The sequence below is a fragment of the Neovison vison genome, chromosome 13 (assembly GCF_020171115.1).
Source record: "Neovison vison isolate M4711 chromosome 13, ASM_NN_V1, whole genome shotgun sequence".
Lineage (NCBI taxonomy): Eukaryota > Metazoa > Chordata > Mammalia > Carnivora > Mustelidae > Neogale > Neogale vison.
Genome location: NC_058103.1, coordinates 12,573,627 through 12,599,465, shown reverse-complemented (window position 1 = coordinate 12,599,465; position 25,839 = coordinate 12,573,627). Strand labels below are relative to the sequence as shown.

General features: G+C 37.8%; 1 protein-coding gene across 15 annotated transcripts in view; it reads right to left on the bottom strand.

Annotated features, from left to right (window-relative positions):
* Nucleotides 1–25,839, bottom strand: part of SIPA1L1 (signal induced proliferation associated 1 like 1) — a 368,863-nt gene that overhangs the window by 137,534 nt on the left and 205,490 nt on the right. Inside the window, exon 1 of one of the 15 annotated variants that reach the window (XM_044230267.1) lies at nt 630–744. The exons of 12 other annotated variants lie outside the window; for them this stretch is intronic. The gene's annotated coding sequence lies outside the window, so the exon portion shown is untranslated. Of the gene's footprint in view, nt 1–89; nt 122–279; nt 527–629; nt 745–25,839 lie in introns of those variants that run through there. 2 more of the 15 variants (XM_044230266.1, XM_044230268.1) reach the window with 2 other exon arrangements.

Here is a 25,839-nt window from a genome sequence, read left to right as displayed (position 1 = left end):
AGATACAATAGAGAGAAAATAAACAGGGTTCTCCCGGAGCCATTACCTCCATTAGCACTCCCCTGTATTTCCCTCACTTTATTACTTACCCCTTGAGGAGCAGCGCGAATCCCGCGTTCACCACCACCTCTTCCCCAGCTCCCTTTAGTCTACTCTTGAAGCTAGAAATATTCCGCTAATTAACAAAACGCCTGCATTTCCTTACGCATTGCTTCCTCCCCCACCCTCCGGTGCTGATGTACTAAGACAGCAGAAACAAAAATGCTGTTCTGGACAGACCTCTCCGTATTCCCCGACAGACGACAGAGAAGTGTTAGCATCCTTGCAGGTGACGGGTGAAGAACACCAACTTCCTTGTGAGCCCATCAGGCAGGAGGGAAGAGGCACACATTCTGAGTACAAAACCCCGCATGGTTGCGTACATCCTGAAAATAAAGGCAGAGGACCCCTTTCCAAGGCTCCACAAATTACACAAGAGGTGGCCTTTAAATTCTTGCCAAATACATGTTTGGAAGGATGCTGCTGAACCAGCACTGCGCTGACAGGGCTGCATTGTCTACAAATCACGGCTGACACCCCGAGGACGACCCGCGCTTGCTGCACTCGGCTCCTCGGTAACAAGCACTTACTTCCACGATAATTAAGCATCTCACTCGTCGGCCTCCTGCCTCCGAGGCAGCCGCTTTAATTTCTCTTGGAGCACGCGGCATCCTTTTAGAAGACTCGCTGCTATTTAAAGGCTGGAACATTTAGGGGAGTTTCAGAAACTGCACGCTGCCTGCAGAATGCAGGGCCGGCTCAGCTCCAGCTGGGCTCAGGGGCCGGCCAGGCAGCCGGGCAGAGAAACGCAGATTGTTTTCACTCCCGCTCCTCTTCCCCCCGCTTCTGTGCAGGGGATAAAGGCTTTGCAGGGCTACCTAATTAAACCTGGCTTTTGAGCTCTCCAGTCACTTCTGCCCTCCTCGGATTGCTCTGGATTCCTTTACAATTCACAAGGCTGCATGCTCCTCTCGAACTGTAAGCCTTCAAGCGGAATAACGTGCTAACTGTTGCTTCCAGCGGCAGAAGGACAGCACATGTGGCCGCAGCTGAGGTTCGAGAAGTGCTCCACATAAAATGGGAGGAAAACCAGGCAACTGAGCCAAAATGCAAAGTAACCTCCAGCCCTGCTCCAAAGGAAAAAATCTTTAGGCAACCAAAGCTAGAATTTATGAGCTATTTTGTAACTGGGGGTGGGGGGTGGGCGGTGGGGTGTTGATTTCAAAGAAACAAGCTTTCAGACAAAGAACACACTGGCATAAAGAACAATTCTAAGTAGCTTCTTATAAAAATCAGATGCTTTCAACATTTCTCACAAGCTCACAGAAATCCAAATAAATCTATTCTCAGAGCTTTCAGTCTCCAAAAGGCCAACACACTAATGCCACCAGGCTAAAGACATTCTTGTCACGTTTCATTTCCCTCAGAAAATAGTTTGTTGCAGAACAGTCTTTTTTAGGATATGTGAAGTTGTATCCATTGTAGGAGGAAACTGAAAGCCAGCCCTAAAAGACAATAAATAGAACTGACTTGGAAATGCCCAGGCTTGGCTGTCTATACGGACCTCCTCCTCAGAACCATCTCAAAGCCTTCCTGGATTTTTTAATGAGCTTTTAAAAATCTTATATTTCATAAAAATTTCTTTGCAACTTGAAAGAAATGCCAAGACTCCTGCTACATCTTGCAAAACAATGCAATGTTTTCTTTTAATTTCAAAATATGGATGGGCACATGGGGAGAGAGCATGCCCACAGTTTAATGACCTGTAAAAACCAAGGAGTTGAAGACAGACAAGTAACAGGTATTTTTTTGTCTCTGCCATGGGACCTTCTTTCCTATTCTCATTCCCTCCCTGCCCCATCTCCCTCACTTTCTCACTATCCTTGTGTACAGCATAGCTCAAACCCCTTTCAGTGCAATATGAACTTTGGACAGAGACTAATAAATGTAGAAATATATGTATGTTTTGCATTTGTTAAACTAGTCAAAAATAAAGATGTCAACCATCTGTGTAATATTATGACAGATCAGTTACACCTAAAACCCATTCCTTAAGGTCGACAGAAAAGCAAACATATGCTGACAATTATTAGCAATTCCCTTTATTATCAGCAAACCTGCCTAAACATCAATAAATACAGTAAAAAGCAATAGATTTAAATAGAAGAACAATACTCACTGACAGCACATCACCTCCACCTGTTGAAGGAGTAAGCTATATAGAAATTTCCTTGGTACACATTTAATTTTCCATCTCTAGGTACCACTACTTGTGTCTACGTTATACCCATTTAGTAAGAATACCAACCCACTGTTTAGTTCAGGGACTTGCTGTGGATTCTATCAGAAAATGATACCGTCTTTTCATCACAGTGAAGCCCACTGTTCTTTTCCTGATAATATCAACCTTCCAGAAGTGCTTCCTCCTCACTTCTGCATCATCCCCAGCATTTCTGAATTTCCTTCTGAGTGTTGACCACACATTTGGTGCTAGGGCCATTTGAGAAAACAGCCCCTTCTTTCAAGGGAAGCTACAGGTATAAAAACAGTCCCCATCATTCTGGCTCTTTGAGACATTTATACTCTTGACCCCTCCCCTCCTCCCTACAATGCTCTTCTCTAGATTTCCATGCTGATCATGTTCTTCATTTTCCCCTGCCTTTCTCTTTTTGCACACTCTTCAGTATTACCAGTGGGCTCCACTGAAAACTGGTGATTCATACTTTGAAGGGGCTATAAAAGGTATTGGTACTGGGATGCATGGGGGCACTGAGGGCATTAGGATGAGACAGCAGGCACGGCTACACCCAAGTAAACATACTCCTCTGGAAAGCAGGATGCTGACTTGGTTGGATCACACAGTTGCCTGTGCCACTGAACACAGACAGAATAATGGAGTTGCATGGGGTGGTGGCTGCATGGTAGCCAGTACCTTCTGGTGATGTCAGAAGTACCCAAACCTTCCCATATAATCTCTGTGCGGCAGCCTCCACGTCTCCACTCATGACCCTCTTTCCCTAAACTCCAGATAAAATACATGCAAGTATTCATTTGATATCTTCCTTATTTACCCATTTTGTACGGCGAATTAACTACCCAAAAAATGGAAAAATAATTTTTTTTCCAAGGAATGAATGAGGGATAAGGAAGTGAGAACAATAAAGAATTGAAGGAACCCAACAAAAGGAACAACATGAGAAACTTTCTCAATGCCAAGGGCATAAAGAATGGTTTAAAGGCTACACAAAAAGATGTGGGAAGGGAAAAAATAAAAACAAAACCAAATACTGAAAAACCAACAACTACACTTCCTCTGCCCTAAAATAATTTACAACACAATACAGTATATTCACCAAAAAGATGCAGACCTTCTCATCAAATATGTCCATATTCCAAAATGGGATGTTGTTAAATTCATCCACTGGTATTTATTTAATATTAGTTATGAAATTTGACTATTTATGAAAGTATCAATGTAAATACTTTACAAAGTTGTATATACAGATTTAGAATGCCCATAAATATTCTTTAGAATGGAATAAGCAGCTTTATTTTAAAATAGAAATATAAGCTTACAGTGCTTGAACATTAGGTTAGCAAAGATAACCAAATAAGGTAAACTCTTTTCTTTACATCCCTTCCTGGCTTTCTGAATTTCATTCACTTTACATAAAAACAACATCTCCATTGGAAGGGCTGTCTCACTCTTTCAAGAGGGTCTGAAACACATACAAACATCTCAGTGCAATGTCATGCATAATTTAAGATCTCTGAATCAAAACATAACTTTTTAGACAGGAATTTCCCGCTTTTTTCATTTCCATTCTGTCCCTTCAACAAAAAGCAGGAAGGAATGGGAAAAACAGGGTTGATAAATCTAGCTCCTGTTCTCAAGTGTCATTATCAGAAAAAGACACCACTGATGGAGACAAAGGAGATTCAAAACACTTGCTCTGAAATTAACGGAGTATAAAAGTTATGGGATACAACACTCTGTGACAGGATCAAGTCACATTTGAATTTGGAGATAAGCAAGCAATTTAAAATGTGTCCATTAAGCCAGAGCAAGAACCAAATTGGGAGTAACATCTGGATCCTACCCACCTGCCCAACTAAAAAAGTTTAATGAAAAAAAGTTACATTTCAAAGGCCTAGTGAAGGACACAACAAACTTTGGCCGAAAGCTTGATGGCAAAAAAAGAGATGATGGAATAAAGTAGGTACCGAGGAGGTTACACGGTGCAGTTACTAACGAGCAGTGAACGTTTCAACAGCTGGCCAAAGAAAAAGAGAAATAAATGGGAATATTTATCTCTTATACGTAAGTATGACTAAACTTACGTAATTACTATAACACCAAAGAGCTAGGTTTGAGGTGCTCCGGGTGGAATGGTAAAGGTAGAAGTAAAGTAAAAGGGAATGAGCAGGAGGGTCACAGTGAATCCGATTTATTAAAGGGAAAATAATGGGTTTTGACGTTCAGTAAACTAAGACTTTCAAGGAAAAGAAATCGGAGCTCAGGGGCCCTGCGTGTTTCCATATCTGGCAGCAAGATGTTACAAGACCAGACTAGATCAGGAAAACAAGTGTGTGTTTTTGATGTAATAATTTGTATATTAATATTCATTTAAAATTCATAAAAATTGTATTCAACAATACTGTACACTGTGATCTACTACTACACAGCTGACTATCAAACAGGACTTGGTACTAAACCACTTAATACCAAATATGATCTAGAGAAAAGGGAACATGAAAAATGGATGCCAGGGAAGAACCAATAAATGTCTCATATGCAGGGGGAAATCCTTATCAGCTTTTCCCAAATTCTGCCTCAAATTCTGCAAGTTATTAATCCACATAAAAGGGTCCCATAATTAAATAAGGCAGGGACACAGTATATATCACCTCCCTTCGGACATGATAGTAACTTTTAGTAGATTAAAGACGCCATGAGAAAAAAAAAAAAAACCTAGTTTATTTAAACCAAGATTTCTTAATGGATATGACCATGGATTCTGTTTTTTAAAAAAACAGAACATTTTTATACTGTGCATCCTGTTGAACACAACTGGGGACAAGAATGCCCAATTTTAGAATAATCTAGGATAGAAACAAAATTGTATATACACTATAAATATAGCTGTTTTTTTTAAAAGCTACATATAGATATATAAACATGCCAAAGGGAGTTCCCCAAAGGATTTTACAATGCTTGTCTTTAGATAATTGGATTAAGAATAACTTCTGGGCTTTTTTCTTTTCTTTATATCTCCCCCCCCCCTTTTTTTGTAGTCATACTATTTTCTAAAATGAGCATGTGTAACTTTAATAATCAGAAGAAAAAACTTAAGAGAAAAATAATCATTTTATAATTTTTCAGAAGTGATTTTTAGAAACAGAAAGAAATAATCATTCTGTTACAAAAAAAGAAAAAAACAAAACCCTGGGAATATAGTACAATGAACACACATCTGAATACTAATTATAAGATACTGCACTGTGTTAAAACTCCAACCATTCGAATCACCAAACAGCTCAAAATTCAAAAGATCTGATGTCCTTCATAGGAGATGATACTGCACTAAACTGTCAGATTTAAATTAAATCAAAGAGGGCTACGTGACGTGTAGAGGATTCAAGACTGTGAGATCAGCAGTATTGACAGATCTGATTAATTACTTCATACAGATGATGAACACAACTGCCTATACTTCCTCATTTACAGATGACATCTTTAAATTTAATGCTGATATAAAAGCTCCCTCCTGCCCAGCAGGCCTACCTTTCAGCCCCTCACCAGGTGGTGGTGACGTGGAAAACCAGGTGAGGCTGTCTGACCAGAGTGAGGCTGGGCCGCCATCACTCACGCCCCTCCCGGGGGGCGCATCTCCTTTCCCCACATCCGCAGGCATCTCCCCTTCCGTCCTCACAGCCCTCCTTCCCCAGAGATTCAGCCTCGGTGTAAAGACTGTCACCATGTTACTCTGCTATGAGATATTGATGGCTCAAGAAACTGAAACTGTTTGCAACCTGGAGAGAAGAGCCCAATAGTATTGACCTTCTCTCCTCTGGGGACAGAAGGAAAAGACGTCTGAACTGTATTAAGTCAGATTTAAATTAGATACGCTGTGAAATCTGCCTTTGACCTACACACGAGGAACCGCAGCAGAGAATCCACATCACGAAGACAGCTTATCAGGCTGCAAGCACGGACTCGGGGGCACCAGATGGTGCTCTGCCCTATGCTAGTCACCCTCCCAGGAGGAGACACAGAGGGAACATTTCCACCCTCAGGTCCCTCGAATGTACTTGGAACAGAAGAGACTAGGGAAATCCAGAGGGTTCAGTCAGACAGAGTATCACCAGTGGCTTTAATAAACACAACGTGGATCTCAACTGAGTATTTATAGTCCAAAAGAATTTAAGAAAGTGCACTTGAAAAAGCACATATAAATTCAGCTTAGAAAAAGAGCAGAAAGTAGCACCAGTGAGAATAATGAATAAACACTGTTATTTCTACATACAATTCTAATATCCAAATAATTGTTAATCATGATTAATACCAACAGTAACCACATTTCACTTCGCAGATTTTAAAATACCACCCAAGGACCAAGACTTAAAACTTTAAAGTGGGCATCTAGGTTACTCACTCCGTTGAGAGGCCAACTCCTGGTTTGGGCTCAGGTCATGATCTCAGGGTCATGAGACCGAGCCCTGCATCAGGCTCTGCTCTCAGCCTGGAGTCCACTTCAGACTTTCTCTCCCCCTCTGCCCATCCCCCTGCTCATGCACCCTCTCTCTAAATTAAATAAATAAATAAAAGCTTAGAAAGAAAGAAAGAAATTAAAATCACCCCACCTTGTTTTAGCATTTCCGTAGATTGCAGATGGTTCATTTGTCTGTTTCATCCTGCCCTTATTTCTGACTAGAAGCTCTCCCTGCAGGGCTTCACAGTGTCAGGACTCCCATCCACTTCACTCTCCAAAAGGTGTTTATGCCTTCACTCCTCATGAGCACCGTGTGAGGTTATCTCCATTTTCAGGGAGGTAAGTAGATTGTGTATGACACAAAGTACTCACACCCGGTGGGCTTGCTCCCCATAATTATTGGACTGGCTGAAAACTAATGGCAGAAAACTACTTCAAAAATATATTGTAAAAGAAAAAGGGTCTCCCTTTACAGGCTCAGTAATTACTTCTGAAGTCTAACTCCAATATGAATCTCTGTATCTAGCAGAAATACATTTAGTGGGAGAAAACTACTGATAATTAACGTCCTTAAAATGCGAGGTGGTCAACTCACCTGTCTGTTGGGAACTTCTGCCTCAATCACTACCCTGTTATTGTGTGATTTAGGCCTAGAATTCAGGAAAAATTGTGGCATAAAGATCTAGGAGATGACTGATTCAGATCCAGGATATCCCTCTCTGACCTTATGTTCAGCATTTAAAACTGTGAGTTATAAGAAAGAAGACCCTGTCCAAAACCTTCATCTTCTACATGTGGTCTCTCGGGGTCAGAAACTGTAAATTCACCGAAGGCAAACAGGGGGCAAAGCCCACAAATGAAGCCAGATTTCCTCAAGCCCAGACTCCTATCCCATCAGTTATGCCCTGATGTTCTTCCAGAACACGCTCCTCTACAATCTGTCGCCATCAGTTTGAACCACAGTTTGAGCATCCTTTGTGCACAACCTTGTTTACTCCCCACAGCAACTGCTAGGCGGTGTGATCCACAAAGTTCATGCGTGAAGACCCTGCCTCCCCAACCGGGTCACGGCTCTAGGGGTCTGACTCCACACCCAAGCTGCTGGCCCTAGAACACCCTCCCTCCCAAAAATGCCTCTCCTTGATGAGATGTTTAGGTTTCTGAGGGCCTTTTTTTTTTTTTTTTAAATCCCCAAAGCATCTAAGCTCAATATCCTTGAAATCATATGATAAGAAACAAAAATCACTTGATCTCAGTTAAAATGGACTAGAAATTAAAAGATAAGTTAACAGAATTTATCATGTAATCTAAAATGTACTTATGGTTATCTCATAAATATCCATGTTGAGGGGGACAGGTCAAGAAAAAAAAAGCCCACTTAACTAAAATTTAATATCGATTTTGGCTTCATTTTTCTCTCTTTAGGAACCTTCACAAAAAAAGTAAATGAAAAATAACAGCGATTTGACCTTCTTCCTTTCTATCCAGTTACCATAAAAGGGCTTGAAAAACAGCCACATAAATGAGCAAATCTTTTAAAAGAGAGACCAGAAGTGCATCCGTTAGAACTGGACAAGGCACCGTCACAGTGAAATCACCAAAAGGCAAACTAATGCACAATAGAATCAGCTCTTTAAAATCCTAGCAAAGTAAATAAACACATTCACAGGAAAAGGAGGGCTGGTTAGTACAGCACAGGTGAGGAGGACAATAGAAACGAGAAATTACAAACAACCACCATCAAATTCATGATGGTCAGGATAATCATCTTTTATGCTTATGTGATTTTTCTCCCATACAAGTCTTCCCATTGCTGCCCCCTTTTGCAATGCTGTTTTTTAAGTGAACGAATTATATGCTTTTTGTTTCAAAAAAAAAAAAAACCAACAAAATGGAAATAGTGCAGAAAAAGTGAAAAATATATCTTCTCCTTCAGGACACCCCAATACCAACTTCAAGGGTAGCCACTCATGATAGTTTGTGTACTCCCCCAGACATGGTGTGGTTGGGCACCCACAGTAAGATAGGCATCGAAAGATAAGGGCAGAAGAGAGGAAGGGTCCAGGACATGGGACAGCTCACTTCTGAGGAGACTTACTTGAGTACAAAACCAGAAAACCACAGCAGAGGGGCAGAAGGCGAACAACAAAAGAATCTACCTGCTTCCAGGAGAGGCAGCAGACCTCCCCTTGCCAAGCTGACCTAAAATCCATGTATATCCTGGTGCTGACAACAGGAGCCCTCTACAAATGTTTCTGACAACTTGTCAACAGCAATTAAGAGAAGAGCGAATAACTTTTTTAAACCAATGCACACCACATTCCCCCAGGTTTTTTTTCTTTACTAATTATGCACATATACAAATATCCATGCACATTTCTATATAACCCTCAAATAAAATTATTTTTCCTGATTCCTCCAAACTTAAAAATCCTTGAATTCTAAATGAGATTTACTGACAAATTTGTTATTTTTAAAAAATTGAGGTATTATAGAGGGCACGGATTGCATGGAGCACTGGGTGTGGTGAAAAAATAATGAATACTGTTATACAGAAAATAAATAAATTTTAAAAATTGTTTAAAAATAAATAAATAAATAATTGAGGTATAACTGATATAACATTATGTTAGTTTCAGGTGTACAACTCAATGATTCAGTATTCGTATATATTACAAAATGATAACTGCATGTTATCTGTAAGTTCAGTTAACATCCATCAGCATACACGGTTACAAAGTTTTTTCTTCTGATGAGAACTTTCAAGTTCTGTTCTCCTAGCTCCTTTCAAATACGCAATACCATATTATTAACTACAGTCATCGTGCTGTACCTTAGACTACCATGACTTACTCATTTTATAACTGGAAATTGGTACCTTTTGATCACCTTGACCCATTTCATCCCATTCTCCCCAACCCCAGGCAACCACCAATCTGTCCTCTATATCCATGAGCTTGGCTTTGTTTATTTTTAGATTCCACATTACCCACTAATTTATTAACTTTATCATTTAAACTTTCATTTACAAACTAGAAAAAAAATACTAACTAAAATGCAAACTAACCGAGTGTTCAAAGACAAGACCTTGAGGCAGGAAGTCTTCTGTTTCCTGGCCATGCTTTTCATTTTTGTGACAAAGTGAACTGAATCCCCTTAGCTGGAACGGAAAGCTGGATCTTCAGGCGTCATCTTGTGTGCCTGCATCAGCACTCAAGCTTTAAAATTTCAGCACTCTGCCTGTCCAGTACTGAGTGTTTACAAAGTGCATGCAAGCACAACACTTACACTCTCCTGCTTAAAACCTCACAATAACTTCCCACCACTTTCAAGGCAAAACAACAATCTCCCAAATGCACGACAGATCCCTCTAATAGGCAGCCTTGGCTCTCTATTCTCCGAATCTTCAGCTCCAGCCAAAGGGAAAGAGATCCAGCTATAATTTCTTGAATGTACCTTGAATGAGTCTTCAGGAGAAACCAAGGGGCAACCTGTGAGGGGATACGAGCTCACACAGTTCTCTTCCCTCATTCTCATGGCTTGTTCCTACCCACCCCTCTTTCTCCTGTCCAACTCTTACTCCTCAGGACTGCATCTGGGGGTGCCTGGGTGGTTCAGTGGGTTGGGCCTCTGCCTTCGGCTCAGGTCATGATCTCAGGGTCCTGGGATCGAGCCCCACATTGGGCTCTCTGCTCGGCGGGGAGCCTGCTTCCCCCTCTATTTCTGCCTGCCTCTCTGCCTACTTGTGATCTCTCTGTCAAATAAATAAATAAAATATTAAAAAAAAAAAAAAAAAGACTGCATCTGGCTGTAGTCCCTCCTAGGAAGTTGGCCACACCAGACCCCAGCCCCTGCCATGCTGCCATGTTACCTTTTACACAACATCCCTTGAGAGTACTGCATGTAACTTATGGTGAGTCAGAATCAAGACAGGGATTCTCTAGTTTAAAGAAATTATCACTCTGCTATGCATCATCACCTTCTAACACCAGCTCTGCTGCCATTAAAAATGAGAAATTCTCAGTTTGAAGTTTTCTGACAAAATAATTGATTTTGAATTTTTTTTGACAAAACAGCAGTTAAAAGAAGTTGGAAAAAAAAATTTTTTAATAGAACACAAGTAGAAGAAAAGGCCTACCTAGTATTATAAAAATCATGGGTATAATAAGCATCAAAGACATTCAAATCAAAATAATGTTACATTATTTTATACCCATTAGGAAAAATCCTAAGAATGCCAGGACTCACAGTTAATGGTGCACCGTTAAAACAGACATCCTTATGTTGACAGAGGTCATAAAAACTGGTAAAACCCTTTCAGGGGAAACCAATAATTAAAAAACAAACAACAACAACAAAAAAACCAAACCCCAGTAAACCAGAAAGTATTCACATTTTTGGGCTCTGTAATCTCTCTTTCAACATTTGGAAATGTATAGTTGTCCAAGGGCAGAGGGATTTTCCTTCACTGAGCCCCAAGACTCCTCCTCACACTCTGGCCAGCTCTTTCTGATCTTTATTTCTCCAGCAGGACCTGGAATCTGTGTCAGACTTTCCGTTCCTTGTGAGCTCTAAGCATCCACTCTTTCTATTCAAGTCTCTAACACTCACACCACATCCTTGGTTCCCAAAGGACAATCATACAAAATATTCCAATATTTCAAGGTCTTCTGATACACCACCAACTAAGCCACAAGTGGGCCATGAGGCGAGGGATTATGCCTTATTTAGCTTTGGATACTTTGTTCCTACAGAAGTTTAATGATAAATGTCATCCACATTTGAACACAAGTGGGACAACACACACTGAGAAGTGATTTTACAATCTCTAGAAGGAAAACTTTGTACAAAGATACTCACTGCTATGCTATTTAGTTTTGCATTTACACTTTTAACAAAGTACTGCATAGAGTAGTTAAAGGCAGATAGTACTACAACATATTAAAAAAAAAAAAAAAACAAAAAAAAAAACAAAACAAAACAGAACAAAACCGGAGTGCTTTACCCCATCTTCTCCACTGGCAGGAGCTACCCCTTTCACTTCACACCACTGTTCTCTCCAGTATTTACATATTCCTCACTAACATGTTCATACTGCTATTTCTTGACTTATCTTAGATATTATCTTTTGAAGTTTTATTGTGGAAAATGAGAAATAAGCATACATCAATAAGTATCTCCTTTCTTCCCTTGTCCTACGCTATGTGCATATATTATAGCTACACATATAGCAGGGTTTGTATTATTATGGCTATATTTGCTTAATTGTTTCCATTATTTTTCCTGGAGTTAATAGTTGCTTCATTTTTTCCCATTTTTCCCATGTTCCTCTAGTTTCTATACACATACCCTTAATTTTCCCTGAACTCAAGAAAAGAAGAAAAAAAAAAGTTTTTATTACTGTTTCCCAGATGGTTAAAAACAACACGTGCCCTATCAATTCCATTTCTGTCTCCTGGAATCCTTCTCCTAGAGCTCTCCATCCTTACACTCCCATTTGACCTGGCTGATCACTAGGTCTATTGTAATGGCATTCTCAGAAGCATCCCATCATAATCATCTTGACAGTTCCTTCTCCTCTCTCCTCTGATGGGTCCCATGCTTTGAAGATCTCACATCTTCCTCATTCTTAACTCCCTCAGTTTGATAACCATTACTTTCATTCAGCAAATGCCTAAGAAAAAGTACATATGTACAAGCTTTGAGACTTGGCAGGTCTGGCCTTAAACTGACAATTCAGTTGGGTACAGAACTCTGGGTTGGAAAACATTTACCACTGGAATTTTAAAGGTATTATTTCATTATCCTCTAAGCATCCACTGTTGGACTGAAAAGTCCAGTGATAGTCTGATTCCTATTTTTTTATACATTACATGTTCATTTGTTTGTTTTTCAGGATGTTTTTAAGGTCTTTTAAAATACTGGAGTAGCCTTTCTGTGAGTCTTTTTATAATCCTTGTATTGGACACCCAGTAAGCCTTTTAAAAACATATCTCTTTCACTTAAGTGACATTTTCTTTCTTACTTCCCTTTTATTTTTTTTTAAAATAATTCCCTTCCTTCCTTTTCTCTTTCATTTTGAAAGTTCTATTTATTAGATATTGGATCTCCTGAATAAGGAGATAAGCTTATCTCTTCTCTCCCACCACCCATTTCTTTTTTTTTTTAAGTACCAGGGAGAAATTTTTTACCTTCATTTCCCAACCATACTATTAAATGTTTTAATTGACTCTTGGATTCAATTCTGAAAATACTTTTGTTTTCCATGATTGTTTTAATTTCAATGATTGTTTAAAAAAATTGTATTTTTATTTCAAAATTGCAATACTCATTCTCATCCCCTTTAATGTTAAACTAATTTTTAAAGCTCCTCCTTCATATTCAGTATCTGTATTTTCCCCACATATACTTTTCTTCTGTTTGTTGTGATCTCTGTCTTTCTCACTTGGAAGGCTTCTGGTCATATGTCTGCTGTCATTAGCTATCCTTTTATATTTAACATTCAGGCATTAAAAAGCCAGAAGCTCTATGTAGAAGCAGGGCTTGTTGACTACTACACAAACTTTCCTACAGGGGACTGGTTAGGTTCCCAGTTGTTTTAGTTGTGGAAACTGAACACAGGGAAAAATATAATTATGACTGTCTAGTACCTGTTTAGTCTTGGAGCTCTCTTCCTATATCCAGGGCAATTCCTTGCCTTATACAGAGAATCTACTTTCCACAACAGAAGTTACAAATGTCACGGTGTCACTCAAGCAGACATTCTTACAGATAAGATGTAGACATATAACCTGCCCCTTGGCCAATGACATATGCACATCATTAACTCTGAACTGAAAAGTAGTATCTGGAGAGAGCAAGGGGTTAGTGAATCAATTTACATGGGAAGTGGTGGTAGCAGTAGTGCCTCCGGCGCATGGTGGTGCCCTCAGTAAAATGCCCGTGCTGGCAACACAAGGCTGGACATGAGTGCTCAGGGGTAGCACCACGGTAGCTCTCTGTGTGACTGAGTATCCTCTTAGCCCCTTGGCCTCCCTTGCTCTCACCCATTTTCCAAACCTAATTCTACAGCCTTCCTAGTGATTCTGCAAGTCACTGAATATTATTTCCATAAACTCCTCCAGTTTAACTCAGACAGAGGGTTTTCTCTTTATACTGGGGAAATCCACACATGCCAGGTGTATATAGGTCACTTTAGTCATTCACAGGTTCTCTAGAGAAGAATGGTTACATTTCCCACCTAGTGTTCAGCACTCCAAGAACCAAGCTCAGTGAAAAATGTTTCAAATAATTCCTCCTGCATTCTGGAGGCTTTATGATTACACCAGGTTAGGGAAGGGACCCCAGTATCTATCTACAACTGGTTCCAACTCTTCAATCTTCCAAGCAACCTGGGTCCTCCAAGTCTGGGGTTGTACAATTATTAATATTAATTAGTTAATATTAATAATTCCCTAGAACCTCTCTATAAAGGCATTCACTCTCAGCTCTGTCCACATCATTAAATTAGGTATAAACATTTATCCCTCTAATTCTAATTTGCTCCTATTTTTCTCTTATTTGTCTTTGTATATTTATGCTTTTTATATCTCTTTAATAAGTCATAGGGTTTAAGGAGGGGAAGGAAATAACTGTGGCGTATGTTCAATGTGACATGTTTAACTGGGAACTGTGATGCTATTTATTCTAAACTAAAAACTTTCAATGATGAAATATTTGAAACATGCAAAAACATAGAGATACCTATTATCCATCATGTGGATTTAATAAATGTCAGTATTCTGCCAAATTTGCTTCAGATTACAAAGAAATAAAACATCACAAGTACAACTAAAATATCAGTTCCATTCCAATCTTAGCTTCTCTGAAGAAACTTTTCTCCCAAAGATGCTCTGCACTTCTCCCATAAGTATTTTGTGTATTTATGAAATCTATAGAGATGGTATTATTTGGAATCCATCCTTTTATAACTTTTTTTCACACAAAGATTGTTTTTAAAAATGTATTCAGGGGTGCCTGGGTGGCTCAGTGGGTTGAGCCTCTGCTTTCAGCTCAGGTCATGATCCCAGGGTCCTGGTATTGAGCCCTGCATCAGGCTCTCTGCTCAGCAGGGAGCCCGCTCCCCTCCCCCTCCACCTGCCTCTCTGCCTACTTGTGATCTCTGTCAAATAAGTAAAATCTTTAAAAAAAAAAAAGATGTATTCATGTTGATACAGGAAGATATAGAGCCTTTATAATAACTTGTATGTTTTCCATTCTTTGTATATGCTAGATTTTACTGAGTGAAATCTATCTTGTTTCCAATTTTTTGCTATAACAAACAATGAAAGAATGGCCACTGTTTTTCTAACTGCCAATGCCAAACCAATTCAAATATGAATTCAAAAACTGCTGACCCCATCAGTTCTCCCCTTCAATTAATTTTAGTATCATTCTTGTCAAGTTTCATGGCAAACTCTCAGTTTGTTTTGTTTTCAAACTGCACTGAATTTGTAAGTTAACTTAGAAAATATTAAATTATTTGTAATATTGAGTCTTCCCTTTCAATAACATATATAGCTCCTATTTATTTAGAGCATCTTTAAGATCTTTTCATCCAATGGTCACTGCTTATCATTTTTTTAAAAGATTTTATTTATTTATTTCTCAGAGAGAGTGGGCAAGTACAAGCAGGGGGAAAGGCAGGCGGGGAAACAGGCTCCCCACTGAGCAAGGAGCCTGACAGGAGGCTCGATCCCAAGACCCTGGGATCATGACCTGAGCCAAAGGCAGGTGCTTAACTGACTGAGCCACCCAGGAGTCCCCGCTTATCATTTGTTATATTTATTATCAGGTACATTATAGTATTTTCTTATTCAGACTGGATCATTCATATAATTATATTTTTAATACAGTGTTGCTGTACACTGAAAAGCTGCTTACTTTTAATTTATTTCACCCAGGAATCTTATTAAACTCTTATTATTATTATTTTTTTTTAAAGATTTTATTTATTTATTTGACAGAGAGAGATTACAAGTAGGCAGAGAGGCAGGCAGAGAGAGAGAGAGGAGGAAGCAGGCTCCCCGCTGAGCAGAGAGCCCGATGCGGGACTCGATCCCAGGACCCTGAGATCATGACCTGAGCCGAAGGCAGTGGCCCAACCCACTGAGCCACCCAGGCGCCCCTAAACTCTTATTATTATTAAAAATTTAATGGTTCTCTTTAATTTTTTACAAATTGAAATTTTTTTTCCTTTTTGTTGTCTTATAGAGTTGGCTAGTAGTTTAAATGGCTTAAATTCAAGATACAACATTGAGTAAAAAAGATATGCTATTTTTTTTTTAAGATTTTATTTATTTATTTATTTGACAGACAGAGATCAAAAGCAGGCAGAGAGGCAGGCAGGGGTGGGGCGGGGGGGAAGCAGGCTCCCTGCCGAGCAGAGAGCCTAATGTAGGGTTCAATCCCAGGACCCCGAGACCATGACCTGAACCAAATGAAGAAGCTTAACCCATTGAGCCACCCAGGTGCCCCCATATTCTACTTTGTAAACATATATTTATATATGCAAAAACACAAGGACTTTAAATACAAGGGAAATGCAAGAGATGGTGCAGTTGAATAGTTGAAATAGTTGGCTTTTTGGAAGGAAGGATTTTCTTCTTTATAAATATTTGCTATAAAGTAGTTTTTTAAAAGAAACACAATTACTTTGGAATATTTAAGAAAATAACATAGACCCCATAATTTTTACTAAAACTAATGAGAAATCAGTAAGAAAGTGATGAAAATATGCCAGAATATTTAAAGAAGGAATAACTCTTACCACACATGGGTATTTGTGCAATGGTAAAGGATTTGCCAGCTAACAAACTGCCACTACTCCATTAGGCCTATTATTTTCACTGAAGCATATGGCAAGGAGTTCACTTTAGACTGCGTTCTTACATTACTTTTGGTATGATTTTGGCAGAGAAAAAAATGGATTATACTTTCAACGGCATTTTTGAAATACTAGTAGTTTGGACTTGATTATAAAACCAACAGAAGATCTAACCTTCAATGAAACCACGAATCAGGGCTACCTACCTCCTTCCCAAAATCAAATTCAGGATCTTACTGAGAGCACATACAGGAAATGAATTAAAAAAAGTCTCCTTTGGGGCGCCTGGGTGGCTCAGTAGGTTAAAGCCTCTGCCTTCGGCTCTGGTCATGATCCCTGCACATCAGGCTCTCTGCTCAGCGGGAAGCCTGCTTCCCTTCCTCTCTCTCTCCCTGCCTCTCTGCCTACTTGTGATCTCTGTCAAATAAATAAATAAAATTTTTTAAAAAAGTATCCTTTAAGACTAGGTATTCAAGACCTAGTGACTTAATTAGAAAACTGACAGAAATGAAACCCTGACCCAACTGAAAAAGTTGTGTGGTACAAGTAAAACAAAAATTGGATAATAACATGAAGGGGAAATTGTCAGATAAATAACGTGAATGAGAGACATTAGGGTATATATGAAAATGAAATACACTAGAATGAAAGTGATAAGTTCCAAATAGAAACTTCAAAGGAGAAAATATAAACAAATTGAAAATCACTAATGTTCTTAAACAGAGGGCCCATTTCTCCACATTCTCTCCAACAGCTTTTAATTTTTACCAATCTGATAATGTGAAATCTAAGTACTTTCTCTACAGACAGAAATGGAAGGGTATGATTCAGAGGATGAAAGGAAATGACAGAAAGGTACCTTTAAGTCAGTAACCAGGGTATGGAAAAGTACTGGTAAAAAGCTCTTGGGCTCTTGGCTGTCTCAGTTGGTAGAGCACGTGACTCTGGTAGAGTACTTGACTCTTGATCTCAGGGTCGTGAGTTCAAGCCCCACACTGGGTGTAGAGATTTCTTTAAAAAAAAATTTTTTTTTAACTGAGAACAACAAAGAAGGGAAAGAAATATTGCTCATATTTCTAAGTGGACTACATGTTGGAACAGAGCAGACCTCCATATATTTGGGGAAAAAAAAGAAAAACAACTCATAAAAGTATATCATTTATTCACATGAAGCCAAAGAAAAGTGGGTCTGGAGAAGAAGGAACAGAAAGGCACAACCACCTTGTAAGTTACAGAACAAAAGAGCATCAAGGAGGAAAAAGAAAAAAAATACAGGGAGCCCAGCCATCCTGCTCCCTTACATCCTGTTTGGGAACAGGATACCGTATAAATAATAAACAAATAATACTATAAAAAATACAGAGAGCAATATTTATTCAGCACTGAGTGCACATCAGGGACCACGGAAGGCATGCTGCATTAGAAGACACAGAGTGCCATAAAAAGGCACAGGAGAAGTCTGTAAGAGGGAAGCCTTCATGGAGAGAAGAGTGAGCTTCTCCCGAAGATAAAACAGGAGGGAGCTGGGATGGAAAGCCTGGACACAGTAGTTCAGTAAAAAAGGAACAGGCGCTGCTTGAGCAGTGAGAAATCGATCAAACCATACTGCACTGTGAGGTATACACAGTGATCATGATGGATTAAGAACATGGATATAATACATAAATAGATCATGAGAAATGGTTTGGTCCAGAGATTATGCTCCAAGTCACATGAAGGTAGAAAATGAAACAAATCATGGTCCAAATATCAAAAGGAATTGATTATAGTTCCTGAGGGGTCAAAGCCTTTAAACTATCATACAGGTTCTCAGATTTTAAATAACTGAGTAATATAAATAGGAAAATGAAAGCAAATGACTTCAACTTATAGAAAAGAGCCCAATTTGTTATAAAAGAAAACAAAAAAAACCTTCCCAACGTGTTTTCAAAATGCGTAAGCCTGGAGAGGACAGAAAATTTTAAAGGTGACATTTAACAAAACTGGATTAAAAAAAAACAACAAAGGAAGCCAAATTATTGGATATCAAGTTTAAAATAAAAACATCAAGCTGGTGCGATGATAAAAGAAAGATCTGTAATAAAATATGACATTTTATGTCGAGTCATAAACAGAAATCAAGGAAAAAACTGAAACATAAAAGGAGAAATCAAGTGAAAATAATCACATTCAGTTATTAATTAGACAAATATTTACTGTGTGTCTACTCTATAGCAGGTTATTATTCTTGGCACCCGGGCTACAGCACTGAATGAAAGTGACAAAATTCTTTGCCTTCCTTGGAGTTACAGTCTAGGGAGAGAGACAGACAAAAAATAAATAATATACATTTTTTTGACATGCTGCAAAGCATTATGAAGAACAAAGTAGGAGAAGAGAGAATGAATGCCAGGAATCTCAGTTCTAAAGAAGGTCGGGAAGACACAAAGCGAGGCATGGACATTTCTGCCAAGAGCATGAGGAAAGGGAGCAAGGCAGTCAGTGTCACACAGATCCAGCGTGCACATTAATGACAAGAGACAAGGAAGGACAAAATTCATGAAACAAAGTTGTCCTCCCTTCTATGTCCTAAGAATAGAATTACCTTTCTAGTCAGTTCACTGTCTATGGTATGTATATATAAGCTGAGCTAATAGTAAGTATTTAAAAAACCTAAAATTGTGATTATTTTTAAAAATGGAGTCTATATACTTGGATCAAAGTTTAATTTTTAGGCATGCCCAATAAAAACAAAATAATAACTATATATAAGAACAAACTGAAACATAAGAAGACATTGTTTAGAATTCCTGAAAATTAAGGGGTGCCTGGGTGGGCCAGTCAGTTAAGTATCTCTTCATTTTAGCTCAGGTCATGATCTCCAGGGTAGAGATGAAACCGACCTCATCGGGCTCTGCACTGGAAGTGGAGTCTCCTTAAGATTTTCTCTCCCTCTCCCTCTGCCCCTCCCTCTGCTTGCACTCTCATACACTGCCCCCACTTCTAAAAATTTTTTTAAAAAATAAAAAAACTCTTAAAAATTCCTAAAACTTGAAAAGTGAAATTTCTAACCTATTGGATTAAGTCAAAATCATACAGATAAATTTATAACTTTTAATACAAATGATAAACTGAGAATTCAACTCATAACCTTCCCCCCAAATACAGGAAAATGTAAAGAAAAACAAGAAAAAAAAAGGTAAAATTAAATAAGCTATAAACATAAACACACAAGGATAAAATAAATTATGTCTCAAACAAGATTCTTTGATAAAAATAATAAAATCTTTATATCCCTAGAAATCATGTAAGTAAAAATAAAAGAGAAGCAAATTGAGATTAGAATATAACAAAACAGGAAACAACATGTGTTGGAGAGGATGTGGAGAAAGGGGAATCCTCTTACACTGTTGGTGGGAATGCAAGTTGGTGCAGCCTCTTTGGAGAACAGTGTGGAGATTCCTCAAGAAATTAAAAATAGAGCTTCCCTATGACCCTGCCATTGCACTCCTGGGTATTTACCCCAAAGATACAGATGTCGTGAAAAGAAGAGCCATCTGTACCCCAATGTTTATAGCAGCAATGGCCACGGTCGCCAAACTGTGGAAAGAACCAAGATGCCCTTCAACGGACGAATGGATAAAGAAGATGTGGTCCATATACACTATGGAGTAGTATGCCTCCCTCAGAAAGGATGAATACCCAACTTCTGTAGCAACATGGATGGGACTGGAAGAGATTATGCTGAGTGAAATAAGTCAAGCAGAGAGAGTCAATTAGCATATGGTTTCACTATTTGTGGAGCATAACAAATATCATGGAGGACAAGGGGTGTTAGAGAGGAGAAGGGAGTTGGGGTAAATTGGAAGGGGAGGTGAATCACGAGAGACTATGGACTCTGAAAAACAATCTGAGGGGTTTGAAGTGGTGGGGGGGGTGGGAGGTTGTGGTACCAGGTGGTGGATATTATAGAGGGCACGGATTGCATGGAGCACTGGGTGTGGTGAAAAAATAATGAATACTGTTTTTCTGAAAATAAATAAATTGATAGCTGTAATTTAAAAAAAAAGAATATATATACATAAACCAGTGGATATTTTTAAACATTTGAAAATGAATAAGCAAGGACACAGGTGTTTTCCTTTTAAAATGTAACAGTATAAAGCATTAGAATACCAAAAAAAGACCATTAGAACAGTATAAAGAATTAGAATAGCAAAAGAAAGCCAAAAAAGAAGAAACAAAAAATTATCAATAAAATGCTTCCTAAATATGAGATACAGAAATAACGGGAAATTCTTTCTAACTTGAAGAAATTTTAACTTCTTAACTAGGAGATCATGCATTATATATTCTATATGCATAGGAAAAAATACATGTAAAATACAAAACATAGAGTAAAATAAAAGCTGGCAGGTTATCTAATCAATTCTAAGTTAAACAGCATTCCAATTTGAACACTCAAGGTATTAGAGAAAACTAAACTCTTGCATTTTATTTATTGAAAAATTACTATTCACCAAGCACTGTAATGAAAACTTTACACACACTATCAACATACACAAATGAAATTTAAGGCAATATTATTATATCTGTTGGCATTTCACATAAATTACTAAGACAAGAACAAAAGTATAAGATCACTTAGTAGATACAAAATAATTTAATAAAATTCTATATAAGAATTCTGTAGGAATGGCTTCTGTTTTTGGAAAAGGTATTTATTTTAAATAGCAAAAAGACCCGTAAGTTACTATTGGAAATTGGATGATTTACTGTGACCTAAAACGAAATGACACAAATAGTGGGAAAAAATGAGACAAATTTTTTTTGTCTCATAAAAAATGAGACCATTTTTTATATCATGGATGTGATCATTGTTATAATGACCATAGTATTCCTGGGGCCTCACACTATCAGGCACACAGATCAAAACAAATGATCTAGTATATGAACTATGAATAAAATATATAATCACTCACATAAACAGTTTTACACAAATTGTTCAGAAAGTATTAGTGTTGTTTGCGAGATGATAGCACTTGGGTAACACATGTTCTGAAGTGAAAATGTGTAATTTTACAATGTACAAAATGTTATTTTGTTATTTAGAAAAATAAATTGAAAAAGAAGAAGAGCCTATTCACAAGAAAAGAAAATAGTTTGAAAGATAATGTTTTACTTTACTACTGTAGCAAACAAAAATAAACAAAATTCAAACTAATTCCTTAGTTACAATGCTATCAGGATGCAACTGCCAAATGCTTCAAAGGCCAGGGATTCTTAAAGAAAATAATCCATAACATTAAAAATCAACCTATATAAATAAAGATGTAAATGAAAGCATTACTAATAGCAAAAAATGAAAGTAAATTTAACGTGTAATTGGAATATAGTTACATAAATTAAGACACCAAAGGATTTTTTAAATGACATAATACTACAAGTGAAACATGATATAATGTTAAACTTAAAAAGCAGAATGTGAATTTGTGAGTGTATGTGTGTGTGTGTATATATATATATATATAGACTGTTGTCTATATATTTTGAAAATGAATCACCTTCAGGTTTTAATCACAAATATGACAAAATTAATCCTGTAGGCAACTACTAAAAAGAACTTTTAAAAAGTACAAATTCTTCAAACAGACTTCAAAATCCAATTTTAGAGTATTACCCTAAAGTCCCATTTTTTTTCATCATAATATTAGGGAAGAGTCTAAAACACAGTATTTGCTGCCCTAATACCTGAGTCATCCATGAAAATGACAGGCTGTGACTAGGTAAGAATATCTAAATTGAAATTCTGAAAAAATATCTATAATTTATTCCCAGAAATCAGGGGGTTCAGGGAATTGAAAATGTACAAGGTTTCTAAACTTATCTAGTACATATTGTACTCAATCCAGCAGGTATGGCAGACCCTGTCCATCACCGACCTCAAATTTATCCCTCCCCATTCTTCCCTAATGATAAATTCTGTTTGTTCAGGCAGCCTTGGTGCACATCATCTATCTCAGCCCCGAGGGAAAAAGCAGGAATTCTTTAAATCAATCATGGACTCTGGGGCCCCCTGGCCAATGACGGGTCTAGGGGTAACTACTTAATCTAGTCTGTCCAATGAGAAGTAAGCAGATGTCTGCAGCCATGTAACAGATTTGGCTAGCATGCCCTTTGCCTACCACACCGGAAGTATAAGGAGCCAAGAAGAGCAATGGGCATCTTACATTAACCAAGGCCAGCCTGAGAAAGGACATGAATGGAATGAAGGACAAAATCCGGGGTCCTTCATGGCATCCCTGAGCATGTACCCCAGACCTGAAGTGTTGACTTTATTGAGAAATTAACTTGCCTTTGCTTAAACCACTACAGTGATTTCTAATACTTGAAGCAGATCACACTCTTGATACAAGAAATTAATCTGCATAAAGGTGATTTCTATTTATAAATACTTGCCATTTAATTTTTACCAAGAGCTATTTTGATCAAAGGTATTTAAACAAGAGGTAGTAGGTAGAATAAAGAAATGGAGAAACAAATGAATAAATAGAAGATAATAAAAGGATCTTTAAGACAGTTCTTTAAATTTAGCTCCTACAGTAGAGACCACTAGAAAATATATGAAAAATCATACACGTGAAGTATAAAATTGGGGTGTTAATAAAGAAGTCCCTTTCTTTCAGCCTGTATTTTAATGATTAGCCAAGAAAAGTACTCCACATCAAAGCTTGCTCCAGAAATTGGTATGCTCTTCACACAAAAAATAAATTTACATAATTCTTTCCTACTTTAAATGGGAGTTGGCTTCTTATTTTTCAAGTTAGAAAACCTGCTTTTGGAAATCCCCCAAATTAAATTTTATATATGTTATGAAAAAAATGTGGAAAACTTCATATTGTTTATAAAGGTGAATCAGGCTCAAAGTATTCTAGCGAGAGTCAGGAATGAGGTCCAAATTCTTTGATTAAAAAAAAAAATCAAGTTGATTGTAATCAAATGATTACAGTTACCAAATGATTGCTCTACATTAATCTTTCAGATAAATTAAAAGGTTATGACATTTCATGCGGCTATCTCTTTAAGATTATTACTATCCTAGACAATGGCACCATAATCTTCCATAATGTTCTAACACAATCCTGGTTTCCTGGTATATAATTATTCACGGGGGAGTCCAATGTCACTGAAAACAAAAGTCCATGAACAGTGCACATTAACAAAAACTATTAATACTTTTTATCTTGCTTTGCTTTTCTCTACAAAAAGTGAAGTTACAGTGAGGTTTGAGCAGAAAATGAAAATATTGGCATCTGCTGCTAGCTTGCATACATTTAAAATGCTTCAGAAAATAAAGCAGGTGACTTAGATTATTGAGATTCGTAAACTAAAGTGTTACGAGCAAATCACCGATACGTGTGGACACCAGTTCCACAGCACCCACCAGCTCTGCCCAGTCTTCCACACCACTGCTGACCACGGTCTGTTAAATGGAAGCCCGGGAAGTGGTTCTCTGAGGCTCCTGACATGCCTTCTCTCAGAATGGAAGTCTACCTTCAAACTGGCGGGCACTCTCCTCACGTCCAGTTTCCTACTGTCTCCTAACAACCTACTGCTCCTAATGTATCCAGAAAATCAGAGAAGGTAAAAACCAGGTTCATCCTTAGAAAAGCAAGGCTCTCTCTACAGTCATAAGAACAGTGAGTATCTAGTGCAAGGCTTGGTACATTCTGGACACGCAAGCAAAAGTATGCTTTCCCCCTATTTTTTCGGTCTGTGCCCTTGCAAAGGTGAGTTACATATTTCTTAAAAACTGAACTTATACAAACCTAAAAATCAGTAGTTTTCATCATAAAACAGCCAGAAATAATATTTACATTCTATCTGGCAGTCAACTCACGCCTAATGTTACAGTATTCCCACATGGAAAAGTAAGGTCGGTTCCTTTCTATCAGTTACACCTGACAGGAGCCAAGTTTCATTGCTGGGCGTCTTAAAACAAGTACGAACTCAAGTAGGAGTCGATCAAGGCTTTAGTTTAATTTTACTTTACTTTGTTCATTTTCATTCTTTGTATTCTATAAAGTATGTCCACAAGGGCCCAAGTTTAACAGAACCATAGTCATATGAATTAAACAGGCACTCCTGGATTGAGAGGCCAAGCCAGAAGGTAACAAGTAGCTTCAGTGGTCCCGCTAAGCAGAGAAGCACAGAGACGCAAGCCACAGTAGCCTTCATTGGCAACAAGGTCCTGCTGATTCACGAACAGCAGACCTCCTTGCTTATGAAATCAGTGACTGCAAAGAACTTAAGTAAAACTATAATAAAATGGCAGGGGAAAGTGATATATAATGGAGAAAGATATCCTATGTATAAAAGTAATGAAGAAAATCAGAAAAAAAAAAAAAAAGGCCGATATATTTGGTTACACAAAACTTGAAGACATCTGTGTATTAAAAGGCAAACCGAAAACTAGCAAGTTCAATACAGGTTTACATACTGAACATCTATGAAGAGTCCCTATAAATCAAGATGAGATACTAAGACTCCAAAAGAAAACTGGGAAAAGTTGTAACAGGCAATTAACAAAGGACAAGAAAATAAATAATTAGCTAAAAGCATTTAAAAATATTTCTCTTCAGGAATAAATACAAATAAAGAGGTTGGGGCAGGGATTACCCCCCCCCCCAATAAAATGTGCTCCCTAGCTACAGGGAGGAGTGAAAACTAGTTTAAGAAAAAAAAAAACAAAAACAAAAAAAAAAAAACTTTGAAATATGTACCAAGAGCCTTTATAAAATGTTTACATACTTTTTATATACCCAGCTATTTTATTCCTGAAAATTTCTTAAGGAAATAATCCAAAAGACACAATCTTATGGAGAATGTGTTCATGACAGCATTATTTACAATAGAAAAGAATTATATGGAACCCCAAAAGCCCTCAAACAGCCAAAGCAATCTTAAAAAAGAAAAACTGGGAGTATCACAATTTCAGATTTCAAGTTAAATTTAGTATTTTAAACAGTATGGTACGAGCATAAAAACAGACACACATATCAACAGAATACAACAGAAAATCCACTAAACTCACAATTATATATGTTCAATTAATCTTTGACAAAGGAGAAATGAATATCAAATGGGAAAAGTCTCTTCCACAAATGGTGTTGGGAAAACTGTCTGGACAGCAACATGCAAAAGAATGAAACTAGACCACTTTTTTATACTATACATAAAAGC